At 49.0% G+C, this 13,867-nt stretch overlaps 1 protein-coding gene and 1 pseudogene across 1 annotated transcript in view; one reads left to right on the forward strand and one right to left on the reverse strand.

Moving 5' to 3' along the window:
• The window catches only part of TMEM178B (transmembrane protein 178B), a 329,105-nt gene that overhangs the window by 230,355 nt on the left and 84,883 nt on the right, over nucleotides 1-13,867 (reverse strand). The gene's annotated exons all lie outside the window — the stretch shown is intronic.
• On the forward strand, nucleotides 11,771-11,889 carry LOC111739238 (annotated as a pseudogene).

Below are 13,867 nucleotides of genomic sequence, written 5' to 3' on the forward strand. Positions count from 1 at the left end.
CCTCCCCAACCTCTGTCCCCTGGCAGGGCAGGATGGGGACAGGAATGGGGAGGCCACGCCTTTGGCAACTCCACAGACCAGCAATGTTGACGAGAGCTCTTGCTATTTAAGACGCGATTCTTCACAAAAGCTTATTTCCAGAAACCTCCCCACTCCACCTCCCCACGTCTCCTCTTTAGCACCTTCTGCTCCTCCCAGCTGCTCTGAGCCAAAAGATGTGCAAAGCTTATAGCGGCTGCAGGCCCAGCCAGAAAGAAGGTTTTATTTTCTTCATGCTGCAGAAAAGTGTTACCTACGTTTTTATTTTTAATGCTTTCAAAGGCTTTCCATTTTGCCTGCTTTGTTTTTGGTGCTTGTGGTATCGGCATGGCCTTTTAATGTTGTTTTGTATGCACTGCATAGACCGAATCCTAAATATTTAATTCCTTTCCATGCGATGTTACATAAATGGCTGTCTTGAGCAGCGTTCAGGGCCCTCCTGGTTCACAGATGTGGAATTTCATTCTCAAGAGCCCTGCTCCCAAATGCCAGCCCCCACCCACCCCAGCGTGTTTCTGACCCCTCACCCCATCCCCAAACCCCTTCTGCTGGCTACTGCTGTTAACGCAGTGATTTGCTTATTAATCATGCCCTGTAATAAAGGCTTTGAGATAGGAGAGCTTGTGTTTTCCATCTTCATACTCCCGATGACCAAAACAGCGCTTTAAATATTGCTATTCATTTAAATAATAGCTTATGCGCACGGAATGCTTCCTAAGTGTTAAGTACTGTATGAATTATCTCCTTCAGTCTAAAAGGCCTTGTTATTATCCCCATTTCACAGATGAGGACATAGAGGCTCAGCAAGGTATACATCCTACACAAGGACACATAGCTATTACGTGTCCCAAGCGGGATACAGATCCACTTAACATGCCAAGTACCACACTACACCGCCCTTGTGAAGAGAAATTGGGTAAAATCAAGCCCTTTGGGAAGACAGAGACCCGCCAAGGTTTTCCATCTGAAACAAATAAAGTAAAACTCTCCTGTGTGTAGCGATTTCCAGAATCTAGACTCTGCTGCTCTAACCACAAGAAGACAGAGGTTTGCTTCTGCAGCTCCCCTAACAGTGCCTAGTGGCACCAGGGGAAAGCTTGAAGAGTGTCCACTGCCCCTGCATCTGACCTAAGTGTCCACTGCCCCTGCATCTGCCACATCCCTGTCCCCACCCCAGGACAAGCCACTTACCAGCAAGGGCCCTTGGGCCAGTTACTCAACCTCTCCAAGCCTCATTTCCTCATTTGCAAAATGCACATCCTAAGACCGATGAGGAATAAATGAGCTCACCCATGTAAAACGTGCTCCATGGCAAACAGGAAACGTTCGTATCACTTATCCGGTGTGTCTCTGGGACACATACCTTGCTCCCCTGTAAAAGCCTATAAGCGTTTAAAGACAGCACCCACACCCCTCCCACCCTCCTTCGCTTCCAGGAACCTGAGCACGTCCAGGTTCCACTCCCAGAGTCACACGCCCAGCAAGGCACAGGCCATCCCCTCGGTCTAGGTGTCAGAATCTCGCCCAGGGCGACACCAACCACAGTCATTCCCTTGTGCACTCAGGCCCGTGTTAAGACCCGCAGGATCGCGAGCTCGCCTGACCTGGGAGCCTAACTGTCAGCACATCCTGGCCTCCTGTGAGCTTCTGAGCAGCCATGTCACAGGGCTGGTCACAGAGAGGGGACAACGCCCCGAGTACTGCCCTCCAGTGAAGCTGTTAAGCCACCACGTACTTGGGCAGCTGTCTTGTTGTTTTATGGTTGGTTTTGTATTTCGGTTTGTTACCCGCTGCAAGATCTGCTATTGGTTCCGGACCCCAAAGAAATTTTTAGATCGTGATCCTGTCATTCCACAAATCAGCAATCAGTCCCACACAGTGCATCAGCAGGCCATGCCCATCCTCCTCCGAGTCAAGACTAAAATCCCTCAACAGGGCAGTGCTGAAAACAGAATTCTGTGCGTGCGCGCACACACGCGCACTCCTTGGGACTAGAAATCAGACCATTTTGAGAGAGAGCTCTTTGGGTGGGACCACTCAGCCTGCTATGAATTCAGGGCCTGATCGGCCACCCGCAGGCCCACTGCCCCGCCTCGTCCACCTGGATATCATGAGGGACTCCGCCTGCATCGTTCACCCCACCAGCCCATCTAGGAACCACATCCGAAAAGGGAATGAGGTCCGCCTGGCATGGCTGTTCAGCCTCCCAGCATCACGGCTTCCTTGCTGAGTGCTCGCCCACCATCTGTTTCATCAGCCTGTGGACAGCTCTCCAGAACTCCCTCTTGCCGGCTGCTCATCTATGTTCATAGAATCCGGATAGTTTCCTTTATCGAAAATCTGGACGTTACCCACCTACCTCCAGGCTCACAGCACCTTAAACGCCACGGCTCCTTCTGCCCGTCCGGTCTCCCCTGGCAAACGGGACAGCCCCACTGGAGAAACCACCTCCCGTGCTCCTGCCTGTCCTTCTACATCATCTCATGGTCACACAGAAATAAGGCCAAAGCCACTGGGTGAGCACACGCACCGCCCTCATTATAACCAACGCCCGAGGTCCGCAGTCAGCCCGCAGGGCACAGTCCCCATCCCTCCGGCTCCTGCCCCAGTCAGTCATTGGCCAGCTCCTCTCCATCACTTCGGCAGGTGACTTCTCCTTGGCCCAACGTTGCGGCATCTAACTGTCTTCTGTGCTAAACGTCACCTCATCTTTTGTAGGAGCAACAAAACCTTTTAATTTCCTCATTCCTGGATTCCAAATGCCTTCTCCCCTCTTCTGAGTCTTTCGGCACGTTTTAAACAAGACGTTTTTAAATGTCATTACATACTAACTTCCTTACAAGAGGAAATAAAGAATGAGGTGTTGTCATGCTTCCCCCATGCTGCCCATCTTCCCTGTAAGATTTGGGCTGCCTTTTTTTCCCAATTTGCCCATGTATTTTCCAGCTTGAAACAGACTGCTTGGCAAAGAATGAGATGGTGAGGTATGGCTTTAAATTACCCTTTGGGGTATAGTAAATAATCTGTTCTCTTATTCCCATCAAATCCCTAACCACCTCCTAGAAAGTTCAGAGCCCTGAACTGCCACTGTCCTCACCGTGGCCCCTCCCACCCCAGTACACAGACACCCCATGCGCGAGTCTGTGGCTCCTCCAGGCACAGTTTCAGCTGGTGGAAGGATCATCAATCTCCAGGCTCTGACAGACAAACGAGGCGAGAAGGAGACCAAATCTGGCTTTTCACTGGAAAACAATGAGCTCATACTTTTTCTCCGGGGACCAGAAGTGGAGACAGATCTCGAGATGGGGAGACAGTGGTGGAGACAGGCAGGAGTGGTGAAGAATGGGCGGGAAAGGGGGAAGAGGCCAGTCTGGCGCTTTTTTAATGTTGCTTTTGTTAAGAATCCCCAGCTCTCGGGTCAGAGGGAAACATCCATGTTCCTTAAATTAAGAATCCAGCATGAGGTGATTGTCCTAAAGGGACAGAGAGAAGATAAACAGAGCTAGAAATTCTTCATTCTTGCTCCTTTGGAGGAACGATGATCACTCATGAGTTACCAGAACTGCAGAAGCCAGCACAAAGATGACTACCTTTGTCTGTCACTACCGCTCAGATGGGGGGTTCAAGATTGGATCGTGCACAAACACTTGACTAGCTTTTTCAGTTGTGGGTCTACAAGACCAAGGCCAGGCATTTTCTATAGGCTGAACCAGCCAAAAATGACAGAATACAGACAGACAGCTGCCCAGATATTTCTAAATAGCTGAATGTTTGGTTTCAGCGGGGTAAAAAAAATCCAGATTACTGAGTCTTCTACTTTTCATTTGAAAAAGGAACTATAAAGTGCTGATTTTCCTTTTTACCAGTTAATTCAGAGAGAGAGAGAGAGAGAGAATATATGGATGGATGGATGGATGGATGGATGGATGGATGGATGGATGAATGGAAGGAAGGAAAGAAGGAAGGAAGGAAGGAAGGAAGGAAGGAAGGAAGGAAGGAAGGAAGGAAGGAAGGAAGGAAGGAAGGAAGCAAGCAAGCAAGCAAGCAAGCTGGGTCGCATATGAGAACCCAAACTCAGATAATTGATTAATTATTTTACTCTTCAACCTGTTGTATGCCTTAGCTAAAAACTAAATGGAAACTAAAGATCACAGAAAGAAAGTAGAAAGCCCAAATAGATTATTTTTCTTTACACCTATACGAAATTGACTATTCAGTTACATGGCTTGGCTGGCTTAGAGGTATTAATTAAAGTGTTAACTTATCCTGACTCCCCAGTGAAAATGAAATTCAAAATCAGATATGAAAATACGAATAGAGAAGTATTCCTTCCTCCCTGCCATGTCCAGGCACTGTGCAGGGCTTGAAAGCATGGGCCCCGGAGTCCACTTGCCTGGGGTCAGACCTCGCCTTTGAGACTCTCTGGGTGTGGGACCTGGCCAAACTCATGAAGCCCTCTGTGCCTCACTGTCTTCACTTTAAAGGGACATGATACATATATCTGCCCCCTTAGGGGTGCTGTGAGAATTCAATGAATTAACATAGATACAGCACTTAGTAGCTGGCACATTGCAAGTTCTCCATAATCATTACTGTTACCACGTCTTCAGCCACACTATATCTCCATGTAGGACCAGATTTAGTATAAGTGTCAGACGCCTGGTGAGTCCTTTAAGTCGTGCAACGAGCACGCACCTGGCACGGTTTAGCAACAGAAAAGGAAGTCCCGGGGGACCGCTCCCTGGCACGCGCCTTCTTCCTGCCCCATGCGCTTTCTCAGCCACGGTTCTCGCTCCTCCCCCGCGCCCAGCTCAGGGCACTTCCCCCGGAGTCTCCAACCCACTCCATCTGACCACTCTGCCCCTGCCTCAGGGACTGAGACCACCACCCTCCATCTCCAGCCCGCTGGTTACACCAGCGAGCTTCTCCAATGCATCGCCCCCGCCCCGTCTGTAAGACCCTCACAGACACATCGGCAGAAGCAATGCCACAAGTGCACAGCACTGAAGACAGTGTGACCACCCACACCCATAAAAACAGTGATTCAGGACAAACCTTTGACCTGTGCAGATGACGCCTGGTAGTTGAACAGGTGATCCTTAGCTCCAGCCTGATGAAGCACTGGTCCAAGCCCAGATGAAATCTCTCACGTTTTAACTTTCTAGAAATGCTGCCCAACATTCCTCTTCCCAATCGAAACAACAAAGCCTCACTGAGTTGGAAAGCACTGAGGTTTAGTAGAAGCCGGGGAAAGGCAGCTTTCAGACAATGCTGCTGGGAGTATAAATTGTTACAAACACTTGACGGAACCAAGTAGACTGGAAATGTTTATGCCCTATGGCAAAAAATCACATCCCGTAAACAAACTCCTACTGTGTGCATGAGGAGAACTGTACCAGGATGTTCAAGCAAATGCTTGCAAAAAAGAGTGAAAACCTAAAGGTCCATCGATCAGGAGACAGAAGAATAAAAGGTGGTTATATTATACCATAGTTTAAACAAATGAACTAGAACTGTGCATAACAGAAACAGAAAAACAGCTCAAAAATATGTTGAATGAAAACAGAACCGTAGATTGATACAGAAAAGTCCAAACATACTGTAGGTATTTTAGATTTTTTTTCTTCCACAAAATATAGTCTCTTGGGACCCAATGAGAAAGAACACAATCACTTCTGGAGGAGGAATTCACTCATCACTCCCTTAATAAAATCAAAGCCACATTATCCAAGTTTTAATGGTAGGTGAAGCTCCGTGAAGGCCCTGGCTCACCCCCGACCGGTTTCTCCCAGGAGCTGCTCACTAACCTCATCTCCGCCCTGCACACACAGGGGCCAGCCCTACGGGTAGATGAAAGAGACAGACACAGGAAAGCACAAGGGAACACAAGAGATGGTGAGTGCTACATGGTGCCAGGGGAGCGAAGCAGAGACCACAGAAGGCTTAGGACATCAGGGAAGGCTAACGGAGGAAGGAGCACTATATATATTCTTCAGCTTGGAGGAACGGGGAATATGGAGGAAGAGGTAGCCTGAGGCCAGCCCACATGTGAGCAGTCTGCAGCTAACTCAACGAGAAACGGACGCCGCCAGAGCCAGAGCTGGCTGGATCCACCGGGGGCCATTCGGGCTGGTGGCAGAGCACTGGGGGAGAACTCAGGCAGGGGGCTGCTGTGCTTGTCCAGGACCAAAATGGAGTGCGAGTATGACTGGAGTCATGACAGAGAGGACATTTATGGAGCCCGTGGCCTACGCTGGCTTCCTGGGCCCTTGGACTGGACCTGCCCCTTGCCAGGACAGGCACAGCATCATTCTCCCTGCATCCTGGGTGGGCACATCTGCTGGAGCTGAGTCAAACAGCTGCTCCAGCTTTCAGAGAACAGGAGCGAAGAGGCAGCGAGCAGGTGCCCTCTGGAAACCCAGGCATCCAGTGAGTGAGCCGAGAGGAGCAAGTCGTCCTAAGAGTATCCCACTTCTTGAAAGACTGCCCACCTCCTCCCTAGGTGAGTGAGCATCGCTCTGGGCCCCTCAGAGTTTGAATCCAGTGCTCCACTGAGACCAGCAGCCGGCACGCAGAAGCAGACCAAGAGGAGGGAGACGGATGGCTGTCTCTTACCTGGTTGGCGAGGCCTCTGGGAGCCACTGCATTCACTACAATGAGACAGAACTGGTGCAGCATCGGCCTGGCAGGGAGCTTTCCAAAGGGACTCAGGAGCCAGAAAGCAGAGCCAAGAGCAGAAGTGCCCCGAGGAGGGGCTGGAGGTGGGGGAACCTGGGGCAGATCTGCATTATCAGAGGGGCAGCCTCCAAGGGCAGGGTGGAGATGGAATGGTTAAAAGAGGGGACATGGGCAGCTGATATTGGACAGATTTCCACTCCACTCACATACATTTTTCTTGTTTATAGAAGATGAAATACATCAATTTTTTAATAAAGATAAATACCAAATAGTAAGATGTTACCCCCCGGGGAGTTAGTGCCCCCAAATGCACATTGCGGATTTGTTTTTGGAATAGAGAGGGACCCTAAGGAGCTTCGTGTTTGAGAGCAGGTATAAAGCAACTGGAGTCTGAACTACTGAGACAGACACTGAAATAAACACCTGAAGATGAAGACTGCTACCTGGGGGGGCCCCATCCTCTCCTCTCTCTGGTCCAAGTTGCAGCGGCCCCGAGTGCTCCCAGAATATCTATGTCAGTGCTTCCTTCTGCTGGACTAGCCTCTCCCGTCTCTCCCTTCCCTGGGTAATGTCACCTATGCCCCGCCCCACACACACACTCTAACAGCCTGTCTCTAGCTGTTCTAGTCTTAGCTGATCTCAGTCCCTCCCTGCTGCCTCTCCCCTCTCCACGGGCTACTTGACTCTCCCTACTGCCTAACTGGTGACAGAGAAACTGGACCAGATTTCAGAAAGTCCGGGGTCAACCCAAAACAAATGGGGATTTACTATATAGTATGCATCCGTCTGCTCAGGCTGCCATAACAAAATATCACAGACTGTGTGGCTTAAATAACAGACATTTATTTCTCACAATCTGGAAACCAAAAGTCCAAGATCAAGGTGCCAGGCTGGTTTCTGATGAGACCTCTCCTCCTGGCTGCCTTCTCGCTATGTCCTCACATGGCCTTCCTCTGTGGTACACAGAGAGAGATCTCTGGCGTCTTTTCTTCTTCTTACAAGGACACTGGGTCTATTCGATTAGGGAGCCATCTTTAATGACCTCATTTAACCTTAGCTACCTCCTAAAGACTGTATCTCCAAATACAGTCATATTGGAAGACAGGGCTTCGACATGTGATTCTGGGGGTGACACAATTCTGTCCATAGCACAGTAATAGCAGCATCTCAGAGCAGTAGGGAAAGATGATTTATTCAATAAACAGTATTTGGAAAACTGGATAACCTTCTGGGGAAAAAAATAAATTGATGGCATATTTTCCATCTTCATCCAGAATAAATTCCAAATAGATCAAATATTGGCTTGGAAAAAAGACTTAGGAAACAAAAGTATTGGAATTAACCATGAGAAAACATTTTTGGAGCCTTAGAGGGAGAAAGCTTTCAAAACTATAATGCAAAGTCCATAAAAGAAAATACTGATAAATTTGACTACATAAAAATACAAAATTTCCGCAGAGAGCAATGCCCACTACAAGCAAAATCAAAAGACAAATAGAGCGAAATATTTACAATTCATATCGCAAAGGACTAATTTCTCTCACATAAAAAGCAGCCACATGTTGAGAAGACAAAGACCAACGACACAATTTAAAAATGAGCAAAAGATATGAACAGACAGTTCATGGCAGTACGATGTACCCTAAACATATGAAAAGTTGCCTAAGAGCACTCAAAATAAGAAAATGACAAATTAAATCTACACCGAGATGCCATTTTCAACTGCCGCTCTGGCAGAGGTCCGGAAGTTTGAACATGTCGTGAGGTGGTGGGGTGTGGGTAAGCACACTCCAACAGGCTGCTGTCAGAGTGCGAATTTTGTAAATTTGTAAACCTCTCTGGAGGGCAATTCATCAATATCTCTCAAAATTACAAAGGCTCAACTTGACCCAGAAATTACACTTTTAGTGATTTATCTGAAAAATGCAGTCTCACAGGTGTGAAATGACATAAATGGAAGGTTATTCATCGCCACTTTGCTTGTAAGAGCGACCTAAATTTCCATCAATAGGCAACGGGTTAAATAAATTATACTGTATCTAACACAACGGGAGGCGATGCAGCATTTTTAAAAAAGACAAAACTCTCTGTAAACTGATATGGAAAGACTTATGAAACGAATTAAGTGAAAACAAGCAAGGTGCAGAACAGCATGTGATATATACTACATTTATTTATGTAAAAAGGAGAAGATGATGATATAGATATATAGGTATGTGCTTGCACATGCATAAACATCTCGGGAAGGAAACTAGTAATATTAGTTGTCTAGGGAAGGATAACTGGGAGGTATGCAAAATGAAAGGGAAAGAAATGTTCCTCGTATATCCTTTTATACTTTAAAATGTTGAATCATGTGAATGTATTCCCAGTACCAAAAAAAAGTAGTCAATTATCATGCTAGAAACAAAACGAGGCAAAGTAAGATCATAAAAAAGCAAGTCGGGCTCTGGCCAGCACAGTTCTGAGGCCATCACGTCCCCTCTCTGAACTGCAGATTCTGATCCTGACCCTTCTGACCTCCACATCACTGCCGCAGGGCACTCAGTATCCTCAGTGGATGCCTTTGAGACAGCGTCCAGAGCCCTCCTCTCCCTACAACTTGGGACACCCCTCTCTAAACCCCAAAGCAGTGCTGACCCTTCCCAGAAAGACTTTAGAATGGCTAACACAGACGGTAGGGGAGCCGATGGCCACCCAGAGCTAGGCTCAGGTTGGGTCAGAGGCCGGCCCTGCCATTCCCACCGCTAACTCTGCCGTGAGTTTGCAACCCAGTCCTGCGTTATCCTCCAATGACTGGGGCCTGGCAGCGATGGCCACTTAAATCACCAGCCCCCTCCCAAACTGAGGGTTCTACCTTCCCCTTGCCCGGACAAGCGGCTGCACCCCTGGCCCTGCGTGAGCCTCCCGTGCACTGACCCAGGTACATGGCCTGCCCCAAAGTTCCTGCTGCCCTGCCTGCCTGCCGACCTGGACGTCCCTCCCGCTGGCAGGGCTGGCCCATTTGCTCCTGGCGCCAGCGTGCCCTGGAAGGGCTTCCTCCACACCTTGTGTTAGTGGCTGCCCCCTGGGGCCCCCTCCCACTGCTCGGGAGAACTCTGCCTTCACTTATGTGCCTCTCGTGGCCAACTCGTCAGAACTTTGCTCCTAGAAACAGCTCTTTGAGTCTTGCCTTCATCTATGTTCTAGTACATTGTAGTGAGGATTCTCTCTTGCCATTTAATGTTCACTCCAGGTTCCATTATAACAGCTCAGAAAACCTCTTGTGAAGCCCTCGGCAAGCTCAGGCACCATCACTGCTAGAAGCTGAAACGCCACTTCGCTGTGGACCTCCAGACCCATGCTGGCTCCACCACCCTCTCCCAAAGTGTACGGCAACCTCCTTGGTTTGGACTTGAGTCCTTGTCAATTAATCAACACTAGGCCACGTGGCCCTGGACCTCCTCCAGTGGCAGGATTCAGGGACACCTTTCAGCTTGGTATTACCAACAAATAACTTCGGCCGTTTGCATGGTTTCCCGGGTCTGGGCAAGTACGTGACCTTGACTCTCACTAGGCTTATCTTCGAGCCACAGCACATCCTGGAATTTCGAAGCAGCCTGTAATTTTGGTGTGTCCTCTTTTGTACTTCAAGGTCACAGTCACCAGCACAGAGCAATCAGCTCTCAGATGACTGTCTTAATGGATGTTGGTTGCAGCTTATCCCAACTAGAACGTAAGGCTATTTCTTTTTATCTCCCCGTAACACCTAGGGAAGCACGATGCTCTGCAAATAGATATGTATATGACGGATGAGGAAAAAGATGTGGGACTATCGTGCAGATCTCTCCATTTCTCCCTGACTCAGTTTCACATGGAAAATGAAGGCAGAAACACCTACCTCGCAGGGCTGTTGTGAAGATCTAATGAGTTCAGGTGTATGAAGGTGCAGCTTTGGCCACTACGCACAACACAGGGGCTGTACGAACGAATGTACTGAGAGTCATTTTATAAACATATTATCAAAAGAAATATTTCTAGAAGGTACAGGTTCCATGCTATCCAAGTGAGCTTCTGATGCTCCCACATACTAGATTCTTGGCGACTATTTAAAGATGCTCAGAGGCAAGAGCCCTGACGAGAGGCCATGTTGTCAGCAGTGGCCCCGGTGAGGCCACGCGCTGTCCACTGGAATCGAGAGAACCGTCTTCGCGACAGTTCCCACGGTCCCATCTCCCGGAGGCCAGTGACATCCTGCCTGGAAAGCCTGGCCCACCCAAACTCTCCTCTAAGAGAATGTGCTTCGCCAGCTGTTCCTGCTGCTTAAACAGCCACACCATGAACCATGTAACCTCCGACCCCCGCCTGAGACGGGGCCAGGGCTGGGCACCAGCCTCCCATGACAGGGCCCAGCACAAGATGCTGAACTAGGCCAATAAAATCCTCCCTCAAATGATACCAGAAACACTGAAAGACGCAGCTGAAGTTGAAAAGGTGTCATAAGGTTAAACTACTACCAAAGAAAATAAACAAAATAACTAAAATAAACAAAATAAAGTGTAGGTCAGAGTCATGAGGGAGACAGGAACAGGGGAAGCTGGGTAGAAAGAGCAGACGAGGAGGGAGAAGAAGAGGCCCCAAGAGGGAGGGCAGGGTCCGGGGCTGGCCCAGGGCCTTGGTTTCCCAGGGAACAACACAGTCAAGTGCAGCCTCTCGGGCACCCACTCTACCTGGGTAAGCTCTGTGGGTCCTCTGCAGTCAAGCCAGCCCGACTAGAAAACTCCCGGTACCTGAAAAGGCCTCCGTCTTCCAAAACGCAGCTCCTTCCCTGGACCGTGGCACCTACCTGACCCCTCGAGGACCAGCTCTGGTTTCCTGCCCATGATCTTGACTCTCTGACCACGAACTGAACCTGTCACCCTGACTCACTGATAATGGGTTTCTCCCCACCCAAACCCTGTTTTTCCTTTTTTATAGTATCGAGTCACTGTGGGCAAGAAAAAAAAAACAAGTTATCAAGGATCTAAAAGATTTCAAGAAATTGAAGTTTCAAATGGAAAGAATTCCCAGAACAGTGTACAGCCATGCCACCCTGAACAAGCCCAAGCCCGTCTGATCTCGGAAGCTAAGCAGGGTCGGGCCTGGTTAGTACTTGGATGGGAGACCACCTAGGAAGACCAGGTGCTGTAGGCGTAAAAAATAAAAATTAAGAGATTGTAAACTGACAACGTCCTTGTAATCTGTGAGGTCAACCAAGGTTGCCTCGCCTAAAAAAAAAAAAAAAAATTCCCAGGAGAAGCTGATCAAAGACCAAAGTCCACATTAATGTCATAATTAAGACCATCTTTGGAGCCCTGCCCTGAATGAGGTGCTAAGCATCAGCTTCCCAAGAGTCTCGACTAACAGCCTGAGCCGTGACCGCCTGGGGCTGCAGACCTATCTGGGTACGGGAGGATCAGTGGGGCGGCTGCAGCTCCAGGCACAAGAGGCTGGGATTGGAATTCAGAGCATCTGCAGTCCAGTGTCTGGATTACCTGTCTCTTCCCCTCCATGAGCCTCCCAGACGTTTCCTTGCACCAGGGACCAACGAGACCGCTGGGAAAATATTTGTCCTGAGGGAAGGGTCACTATGCACAAGCTTTGTCCAAGGGCCACGGATCAGAGTGTGTGTATGGGAGGGGGGCGGGGGCGTGATTCCAAATGCAGCAGGATGTGCCGCTCTGGAGCCCCCAGGCCCCTGGCTCCAGGGACTTGTGCCAGAGCCCTGGGGAAGAAATGTTTAACCGAGTAAATGAAAGGGCCAACTGCCAAACGTCCTGATAAGACATTGCCCGGCACATGAGGCAGCTCCAACGGTAACTAACAAAACAGAGGGAGTGATTTTTTCCCTCATAAAACGACCACCCAGAGCCAGGCTTCTAGCAGGCCAGGGTACACCAGCAAGCCAGACTAGCCTGTGTCTGGAGCCGACTGGGAGAGCAGAGGCTCCCACCGTCAGATGTGGGAAGCAGCAGGAGACCCTAGCAGTGCAAGCAGGAGAAGCAAGGGCAGGAGTCACTGGCAGAGAGGACAGGGTCCTGACACATTCTGAAGGAGGCATCGGGACCCTTCAGGTAGCCAAGGGGCAAGAACATTCGGAAATATACATGAGACAGCCCCGGTGACTTCCTGAATCCGCTGGAATTTGAGGGTCTCTAAAGAACAACAGTGGGGGGAGAAAGACAGTGAAAATCAGGACAAGCTGACGCATGCCTAAAACCTAAACGAGGACAATAACGCGACTGCAGCCCTGGCACGCACTCTGACCTAGTAAATTCAGTCAACAAACGCTTACTAAGCAACTGTGCAAGATGACGAAGGACCTGTGCCCTCCAGACTCTCACTGTATAACCTGTGTCCCAACAAACTGCCGTTCTCACTAGTAACCGTTAATAGTCTGTGAGAGAGAAGAATCCCCCCACTCCCAAGAAATTCACGAAGAACGTCTCTTCTTTGGTAAAAATCCTCCAAGCAAAGGAAAGAGTTTCTAAGAAGCATCAGTGATAGGAGCCCATCTGAGAGAGTTACCCACTGGACGCCAGTCCCACAGGGGACTGATTTCAGCTTGCCGGGCTAACTCCACCACGGGCCGGCCCACAGGACAAGCCCACCACCCTCGCTCGGAACCTGCTACTTCCAGGAAAGGCTCTTGTCTCAGAAACGGCATAATCTTACATGTGCTCACAATTACCCATCATGCATCTCATCGGGTATCGGGCACTGTAATAGGTACAGGCTGAGAAAATAAAACGCGGTCTCCACAGTTCACACTGTGATGGGGGAGCAGAAAGGAGGAGGTGGGGGTGGTGGAAGCCGGAAATCAAGTATAAGGAAATACCACATCGATAAACAAGAACTATGTGGTGACAAACACATCAATGGTTAGGATACAAGTAGGTGCTTCTAAATTGTCTGCCATCAGAAAATGATACTTATTAACATTACTAACGTACTCAACCAATTACTTTTTTCCTAGGTGACACAAGGAAAAATTCCAATCCCAGACCTGTTAGAAGAATGAAAAGTTCTAACTTAATAAAAGCACGACTTTTTAGCATTTACCAAGTTAAATCCATGTGCATTTTCAACAATTACGGGCAAAGCCAAGGGCCTGGAACGTGAGCGTGAACGC

This window comes from Pteropus vampyrus, unplaced genomic scaffold (genome assembly GCF_000151845.1).
Source record: "Pteropus vampyrus isolate Shadow unplaced genomic scaffold, Pvam_2.0 Scaffold48, whole genome shotgun sequence".
Taxonomy (NCBI): domain Eukaryota; kingdom Metazoa; phylum Chordata; class Mammalia; order Chiroptera; family Pteropodidae; genus Pteropus; species Pteropus vampyrus.